The following is a 9,358-nucleotide window of genomic DNA, read 5'->3' as shown; positions in this document are numbered from 1 at the left end:
AGATTAGAAATAGTGAGTGTATTGTATGGGAAACCTCAGTCATCAACATTTGTATGTTTTGACACCAGGCATTAATGGAGGTTAGGGGAGAAATGTGAGGACACGCAACCAACTGCACACATACACACACTTCATTTTAGCAGGAGGCATTAATGACCTGATGTGGGATCTGCCCTTTACTACCCCAACCAGCTGTAACACAGAATTTGCAATAATAATAGCTGATTTCAGACCACCCATAGTTCACCCTGAGCCAGGTGCTCCCGGGCACCTGGAAATCTAATGACCTGACCAGGGAAGTAACCTTTTGACACCCTGACCACTTATCTGTATCACATCTGCTGCTAATACAACCTGCAGTACATTAGACACACCAGCAGACTTGGAAATAACCGGAAAGGCAGTTGTGGCCATAGCTTGATAGGAAGATAAATGTTATATTAAATGTAGTCTGCTGTTCCTACAGGGACCACTGAGGTAAATGTCTGATAAATATGTTGTTCTTAAGGATCTGAGCAGAGCCGTCAAGACAGATGGACGTGACGAGGACACTGTAGACGACAATGTGAAATAACTTCAGAGATACCAATACCATTGATTTTGTTAGTTTTTACACCAGTCCCAACAGTTAGACTTCTTATCCAAGCACCAAGTTAATACGGACTAGTAATACCACACCATCATCACTGAAGGATCATTAAAATTTCAAAATCTTCTCGACTTTATTCTCTTAGTATCAGAGTCTGAATTGCATATTGTTTTTGAAACATTGTCAGATTATCTTTGAATAAAAAAAGTAAAAGGATATGGATTATTTTTATATTGAAGTATATTAATAAACCTGAAGTACTTTTTTTTTTTACTGTGTCCCCCTGTGGCCCGATACCAAATGACCAATGGACCGGCACCCCAACCCCTGGTCTGGGGACCCCTGCATTAGCATGCATTTAGCACACCAACACAACAAAATATTTTTTCCTGTGGACTTCTCCAAGTGCATTTTTCTGACACCTTAAAGACTGCCAGTGTTTTCCTTGATCTTCACTTCTGACATGGCGTTGACGGATCGTATACACTTCCCATAGAAACAGCCCAAAATCCTTTTTTAAAAGGAGAAGACAATGCCAGCTCGACCAGCTGTCAGCTGTGGACTCAGCGCTTGCAGCTAACCGAAAAAATAATATTAAAAACCAACGACAGGAGTCCCAGTGATCTCTGACCCCACTAAAATAACTTCAGCCATGGCAGGTCAAAACAAAGGATGCAGCTCTGTGAAAAGTTAGAATAAATATAACATTGCACTCCCTTTTCACCAGCTCTTCAACCTCCATGGGCTTCATAGTGATATTTGTAGAATCTGCAGATAGAGTAGGTTAAGGAAGGATACATGTATAGAAATAACAGATTGTAATAATGAAGTGTATGTATGTCTATTGTCTTAATATTACATTGATTTTGTTTACTTTAGATGTACAGTGGTCTTTAATCACTAAGCAGATGTTGTATGTTGTATTGGGCTTGCATATTTTGAGAAGGGCAGTATTTTCCAAATGGCAGTAATATTTACCTCTAACCAATATTAGTCTTCATATTGAAATCAGCTGCAGTTTTTTTAATGTTTATTTGCTTTGTTTTGTTTTGTTTTTTACTAAATTCCAAGTTTTCTCTTTTGTTTTACTTATGACAATCTTGCACTATTGCTGTACTGTACAGTGGAGCTGACACTGGCTGACTTACGGTATAGTTTCCCCGTTTCATTTCACTTCTGAATCTGTAATATATAGTGTAGCATCTAGACAATGTTAGCATGAGAAAGCTATGGGATCCTGGTGTCCTGCTGATCAGCATTTCACTATTAGTAGAATCAGAAAGATCTTCCAGGTTTCATCATTGAAATACAACCAATCATATTTATACACCGTCAGCATTGGAACTAATGAGTCTTACTCTGATCCTTACACTTGTTTTTGTGCTTGGTTGAACACATTTATTCAATCTCTGTCCTGTTTCTTTGGCACACTGAGCCGCACAGGAAAAAAAAAGGTAACTTCAAATGACCCCTTGAGGAACAGTGATGTCTCAGGTCGTGTCTGACTCAGATACAATGCAGATGATCTTTTACAATCCCGCCCTTACACCCCTTACAACCCCAGTCAGTTGTTCAGACATCCATACAGGTTCAGGCTTCCCACAGCTTCGGACGACACTACGCACTGTTCCACATACTTCCAATGACCTTGAAGACAATTGACTTGAATCACGTGAATCACAGTGGGTGCAATTAAATATTGATACTTGTTTCTGGTTGAGGCATTCTGAGAAGAGAAACAAGTACTTTTCCATTATACATTAAGCTGGAGACACGGTACACAACTTTCACAGTCTTTATACATTTTGAAAAGACTAAGAGACTGGATCCTGAGGACTAAGAGACTGCCACAGCTTGATCAACCTCTCCTTAATCTCTGCACTCCTGATTTGGCTTTTCTCCTACTTCACAGTTGTTAGCTTTTTGGTTGGTTATCAGTTCGACTCCAAATCTGGATAAAAACTTTCCAACATGTTTAACAGACTGTGATGGAGATTAGGTCTGTTCCCCTCACATACTAATAAATATTTGTCCCAACTAACCATATTGTCTGTTTACAACTAGTGCAGATTGGTTCAGACATTTCCTATATACTATAGTTATCAGTGGAGAGATGTGGCAAACATCCTGTAGTATGTTCTCAGTTATCAGTTTTAGTTCCAAACACCACAGGTGAGTGTACTAAAGTACTAAAAAAGTACTAAAAAAAATTGCATAAAATTATCTTTACTTCGCTGAAATTCTACTCAAGTAAAAGTACCCATCTAAAAATCTATTTGAGTAAAAGTAAAAAAATACTTAATTTAAAATGTGCTTTGAGTAAAACTTACTTAGTTACTTTAAATTACTTGTTATATGAAAGTTATATATCCAATCTGCAACTAGTTGTTTTTAATAAACATAGAGTGGCATAATTTGAGATTTCTACAAAAGTAAAATTACTTATTATCGAAAGCTACTAAAAAGAATTACTCACAAAAACTACTCAAATACAGTAACGTAAGTAAATGTAATTCATTGCTTTCCACTTTTGCCAGCCTGACAACTGCAGTGATACAGTATTTCCAACACAAATGGAAAAGCTGCTGAGCTAGGGTTAGCATACTGTTAGCAAATGGCTAATGTGACGCGTTAGACGTACACAAGTTCTTAACACCTTTGTTCATTTTTGTATATGGTGATCCACAAGAAGTCAGTCAGTTTGTTTAAAAAAAAAAAATTAAAAAAGGATTTCCGTCTGTCAGAGGATATAGCATTTCTGCTATATTATAGCATTTAAACCCAAGTTAGAGAAGTTTTCGTTTTTCGGTTTTCCTTTTGATAGTGATGAAATCAATGAAATGCTTCAAACAGCCATATGTGGATGACCTCAGGGAGGAGATGCTGAATAGACTCAAGGTGTCGTCCCAGAGGACTGATGAAGGAGCACGCAAAACTGTGGCAAGGAAAACAACATATTGCTACATGTTTTAATTGGAGCAAGGTAATGGTCCGTGAAGTTGTGTATTAGTCACTGAGACAAGCTGTTTTGATTAAAAATGTTTCCCCCTCTCTCTCTCTCTCTCTCTCTCACTCGTATCACGTGTTTGTGTGTTCCAAGGCCAAGTGCCTGTCTTGCATCAAATGTCCTCGGGGGACAAATATTACAGCGTTCTGTTCTACCATGGAAACTTTTATTCACTCAAACGTTAGAAATAGAGTTGATCACAGGATGCTGCGTACCCACAGAAATATTTATGCAATCTAAAATGAAACTGTACCAAATAGGAAATGACAAGAATAAAGTTCCTGTGTCACCTGGGGACAGAACTTATCAAGTGTGTGTGTGTGTGTGTGTGTGTGTGTGTGTGTGTGAGGTAGTGTTTTTCTATCAGCTGTCATTTATTATAACTTTTCAAATGCTCTCTCTCTCTCTCTCTCTCCCTCTCTCTCTCTGACGGACACACGTTTACAAAATTAGCACCTGTCATTAGGATGACATACAGTATGTCTTATGTTGATTCTGCAAATGAAATTACATCACACAGACAAACACTTATAAATATATACTTACATATATATGTACATTACTGAAGATGTTTTGTCAGCATCACATTAAAACATTATCTATCTGTTTTGAAACATACTTTTAAATTAAAATATTATTCTAATCTTTGTTTATGTAAAAAACAGGGAGATATTTAAAGTAAATATACAATAACATTTTCTAATCAGCCGCATTAACAATAAAATGTTATTTTGACTATACTGTTTATTTTTCAAAGGTTATCTTCTTTTTATTCATACTTTTCTTAAGGTATATGTCTAATGCAGTGGTTCTCAAACTGTAGTACGCGTACCACCAGTGGTACGTGAGCGCTCACTAGTGGTATGTGGGGAAAATTCATATTTTCACATTTACATTTTCTATTGAATAAATCTGAAACACACCATACACCATTAATACAACATTTAGAAAAATGTGTAGCTACTTGTAAGATTATGATTCTTTTTATTTATTTACTTTTTTTTTTTTTGCTGCAATGCAAGTCTGTTGCTCACATAATCACAGGCAGCACGGAATCATGGGGTCACTTACAAGTTGAACGTGGAACGAGCAAAGGAATTCTAGTGTTAGTTATCATGGTGGTACTCAGAGAGCTCAATGTTTTTGAAACGAAGGCCTTGGGGAAAAACAACACCAAATCCACAGACAGTGTCAGGAGTCCTTGAACACCCTGGTCAAAAATCTAAAGTTAGCTAATTTATTATATAAGTATTCAAAAAGAGGGAGATCTTATTTGTGAAATAAATTAGAATTCCTGTTGATAAGAAGTCATTTGGAATTTTTTTCCTTTTTTTAAAGAAAGAGATGCTACTTAACAGTGTGCTCCACTCTCATTTGTTTTCACTGTAGGATTTTTGTGTGAGTCAGGTGTGTTGTTAGAACACATTGTTGTTCATTTCTTCTGCTGCTCAGCAGCCAATCATCAGTGCTTTGTTCTCTGCCAGTGCTTCCATTTCCTATTACAGTATATTTTACATTACATGTTTATTTGTTGAATTATGTATTCCTCTGTGCATGTGTGTGTGCTGCAGAGACATTTCTATTTTTGGAGGAGAAAAGGACTAATAAAGTAGTTCTTAAAGTCCTCGGTGGTTTGAGTCAACGGAGCACTCTTTATGTTAATACTGCAGCTCAATTGAACAGCAACTACCTGTTCTATAGGAGTAACAGGAAGTCAAGTGTATTTATCCAGACTGACAAAAGTCATTTACATGAAAAGTCAGACATTTTTTTTGACTTTTCTTTAGTTATTTAGTTTCCTTTTTTTGGTTTTGAGCCACATGATGAAAAAAAGCCTGGGTTAACCACAATTTAATCAGTGTTTATTAAGGTAACAATAATATTAGTATAATAGAAACAAACAGTGATAATAAAATTAATTAAATAATTATTAAGTTACATATACTGTAATGTTATTTCATAGTACTACTACTACTAATAATAATACTACTAATAATATATATATATATATATATATACTGTATATATATATATAATTTGTATATATTAGCAATAGAAAAATAATAATACAATAAATACATATCTAATAAAAATAGTGCAAAATAAATATCAATGATAAATAAAATAAAAAAAGTGTTTTTTTTTTTTGTTTTTTTTTTTCCATCTTTGCATTCTCATAAACAGTAGCCTAGATTGGACTTAAGGGACAGACACAGACACACTGAAACACACACACACATCTAGCATAAGGGTCCCACCTGAATGCTGTTTGATTAAAGCCTGGGGGAGACTGCTGTTGCTCATCAACAGCCTCCTGTCTGTGGTTGAGTGTAAATGGATATTTTGCCACCAGCAGCGTGTGTGTCTGTACAGGCATGTACAAATGAAGGGTTTCTCACAGCTTCATTACGTCTGCCAACATGTTTTAAATTTTATTTCATACTCAGCATGGCGACGTCTTTGTGATGTGAGATTACAATACAGTAGTAATCAGAAAAGGTCACGTTGAAAAACATTATTAAAAATGGACGATAGTTACTCACAGTTTTGGTGAATCCACGTTGAATTTCCAAAGTGGTAAACTGTTGGGGCTTGAACCTGTACGTGGTACATATTTTAACATTTTGGCAGTCACTCATTTTGTGCAAAGTACAAAATATTTATCTCCCACCACTTTATCTATTAGAAACCCATTCACACTCAAATGCACACCTTGTCAAATTAGAGTGAACAAAAAAGAAGAAAAAAAAAATCTGCATGTTTTTGACAGTTTGAGGAAGATGGAGTACCTGCAGAAATACACAGTCACACAATAAAGCCCTGAATAAAGCCCTACTCTACTCTCTCTACTCTACACAAAAGGACATACAGACTTCATAGAGAAGCACCATCAGCTATCACCTGCGCTCAAACCCTGCTGTTAGGTAAATAACTTAATCACCTTCCAATTGTGTGGCCTATTTGTCAAAATGTAGAAGGAAATATTCAGTAGAAATTTTGTTTTTTATCTGGAGAATAAAACCAAGACATTGTTAAATAACTGTACTACAAATGGTTCCAGTAGGACAAAGTGATAGAGACGCAGATTGATCAGTTTTTTTAATAGTTTAAATAATATCCAAAACTAAAATAATGGTTTAATTAGTTAATTAAATTAATTAAGGTGCTGTTAAAAAACTTTTTTCGCAATAACTCTCATATTTATTGTTGTTCTGCTTTATATCTTTTAATATTTATATTTATTTCCATTGCATCCATATTTGTTACATTTTTTTGTTAATAAGAAACTAAAATGCATATGAGGCGATGCTGAAAATTAAAATATATAATAAATAAACCATTTAGGTGTATAACTGTGGACTAAAGTACATTTTTGGCTTGGTTTCAAATGTTTTGCCTCTCCCCAGAGTTATTAAGAGACAACAAATCTGCCAAGTACTAAAAGGACTAGGAAGGTATACTCCTATAATCATAAATTGTTTTATACCTTTGACATCCAAAATTATTTGACGCCTGATTAGAATAAACAAATGACTTGTTCGGGCAATTTGTCAGGAAAAGTGTTGCAGTGCAATTACATTTTATAGAGGTGGCTCCTGTGTTATGATCCATAGGAGTGGATGTGAAATAATAACATTATCATATTCATTACATTTGTTCTTCTTCCGGTGACAGTACGCTGCAGTCAGTGCAAATGACTGATTACCACTGTGTTAAGTCAGAGTAAAGTTGAAGGGCTTTGTACTTTTACTGCCATAATATTGAACTTTCAACGAACAGGAGAATCAATGTTTATTCAATAAATCAACTTCAAAAACAAAATACAAAAATACAAAATAAGAATTTCATGACTTTAAACTTTATGCTTAGATGCACAAGGAAATGGAAAAGTCAATCTTCCTAAATTAAATTTTCTGATAGAATGATGGGAAAATATGAGTGAATTAAATTCCTCGCTTGTAATTAAACATGTACATGACCTGTCTTTCGAGCAACAAATGTACCTCTTACACTCTTTTGTTTGTTACGGAAGCGTATAGCTGCCACACTGAGAAAAAAATAATTATCTCAGTTTCACGTAATTACGTGATAACTTTTACGTTATTACGTGATAAGTTTTACGTTATTACGTTATTTCGTGTATTACGTAATAACGTAAAACTTACCACATAATTACGTGAAACTGAGACCATTTTTCTCAGTGTGGCAGCAATAAGCTTCCGTAGTTCCTCCTGATTTTAGCATTGATTGGACTTTGTTTGATCTTTCTCTTACAGAGGAGGGTTTGAATTAAGGCTTGAGCGAATATTTGAAAAAACAGACAGACAGTTAGACAGATAGACAGATAGACAGACAGTTAGATAGATAGATAGATAGATAGATAGATGATAGATAGATGATAGATAGATAGATAGATAGATAGATAGATAGATAGATAGATAGATAGATCTGTTGTCATCTATTATAAATATGAAAAAGATGGCTAGATGTCAAATCTATATTGCTTTCACCTTTTTGTCTTCTCCTCTGCCATTATTCAGTGCATTTAGAGCTTGGACAAACTGCTGATGTTTGCACCACATCACCTTTTTCTGTACATTTGGATATAGTGCTGTGAAGGGGGGGGCTGAATAAGGTGCGGAACTGCCAGGGGGAATGTTTCTGCCGCCCTCTCACATCTATTTTAAACAGGATAAAAAAATCATCTTTTTTGTAAAATATTTTACACGTGTATATTATAGACCAGTGGTTCTCAAACTTGTTATGCTCTGTACCACCTGAGAATACATTGAGCTGTCTGAGTACCACCAGTATGACCAACATTAGAATATAGCAGCTATTAGCTAGCCTATTAGCTTCCACCACACAGGAGAGATGTTTAGAAGTGTTTATAAAGATGTTCATGTTTAAATGTATTAATTGTGCATGATATGTTTCAGATTTATTCAATTCTAAATGTAAATGTGAAAATATGAATTTTTCCCGCGTACCACTAGAGAGCGCTTTTGAGAACCACTGTTATAGACAATCTGAAAGGACAATCTTTATGCATGTTTGGCTGGGCTTGTCATCTGTAATGATAATGTTGTGGCCACAGTATCAAGATACGGTGATGAACTGGGTGTGACCTTAAGCTACATTGTAAAATTATACAGAATAAAGAGGCCTTCGGGGCATTCACTGGCACACAATGGGTTTCTATCAGAGAAGGAAGCCTTAATAGGCAGTGTCATTCTCTGCTCTACACCTGAAGGCCACTGCATGGAAATGAGGCAGTGTGCAGTAATTAAAAAGGAAGGTTTGTGACATTATATCCTACAAGACGCGGCAGAGGGTAAAACTCCGATGGCTGTAGCCGGTGCGTCTTCTCTGGTTAGTTTAGATGTTTATATTCTAACACTTGCTCCATCAGCGAGTGTATAATTTTTATTGGTAACAGTCAATATCAGTTTGATGTGTGCCTCTCTATTTTATACTGCTGGTGTTATTTTACAAAGCTAAGTCAAAAAGTTCTAAGGCGTTTGTGATTTTGTTGCTGTTGATGTTACTTTATTTAGTCTTTTAAGTTGTATTTCTTTATTTAAAGGCCTTTACTCTATAGAATAGAATAGAATAGAATAGAATAGAATAGAATAGAATAGAATAGAATAGAATAGAATAGAATAGAATAGAATAGAATAGAATAGAATAGAATAGAATAGAATAGAATAGAATAGAATAGAATAGAATAGAATAGAATAGAATAGAATAGAATAGAATAG

This window comes from Cynoglossus semilaevis, chromosome Z (assembly GCF_000523025.1).
Source record: "Cynoglossus semilaevis isolate Cse_v1.0 chromosome Z, Cse_v1.0, whole genome shotgun sequence".
In the NCBI taxonomy this organism is placed as follows: Eukaryota; Metazoa; Chordata; class Actinopteri; order Pleuronectiformes; family Cynoglossidae; genus Cynoglossus; species Cynoglossus semilaevis.
Note: the sequence above shows the minus strand (reverse complement) of the source record.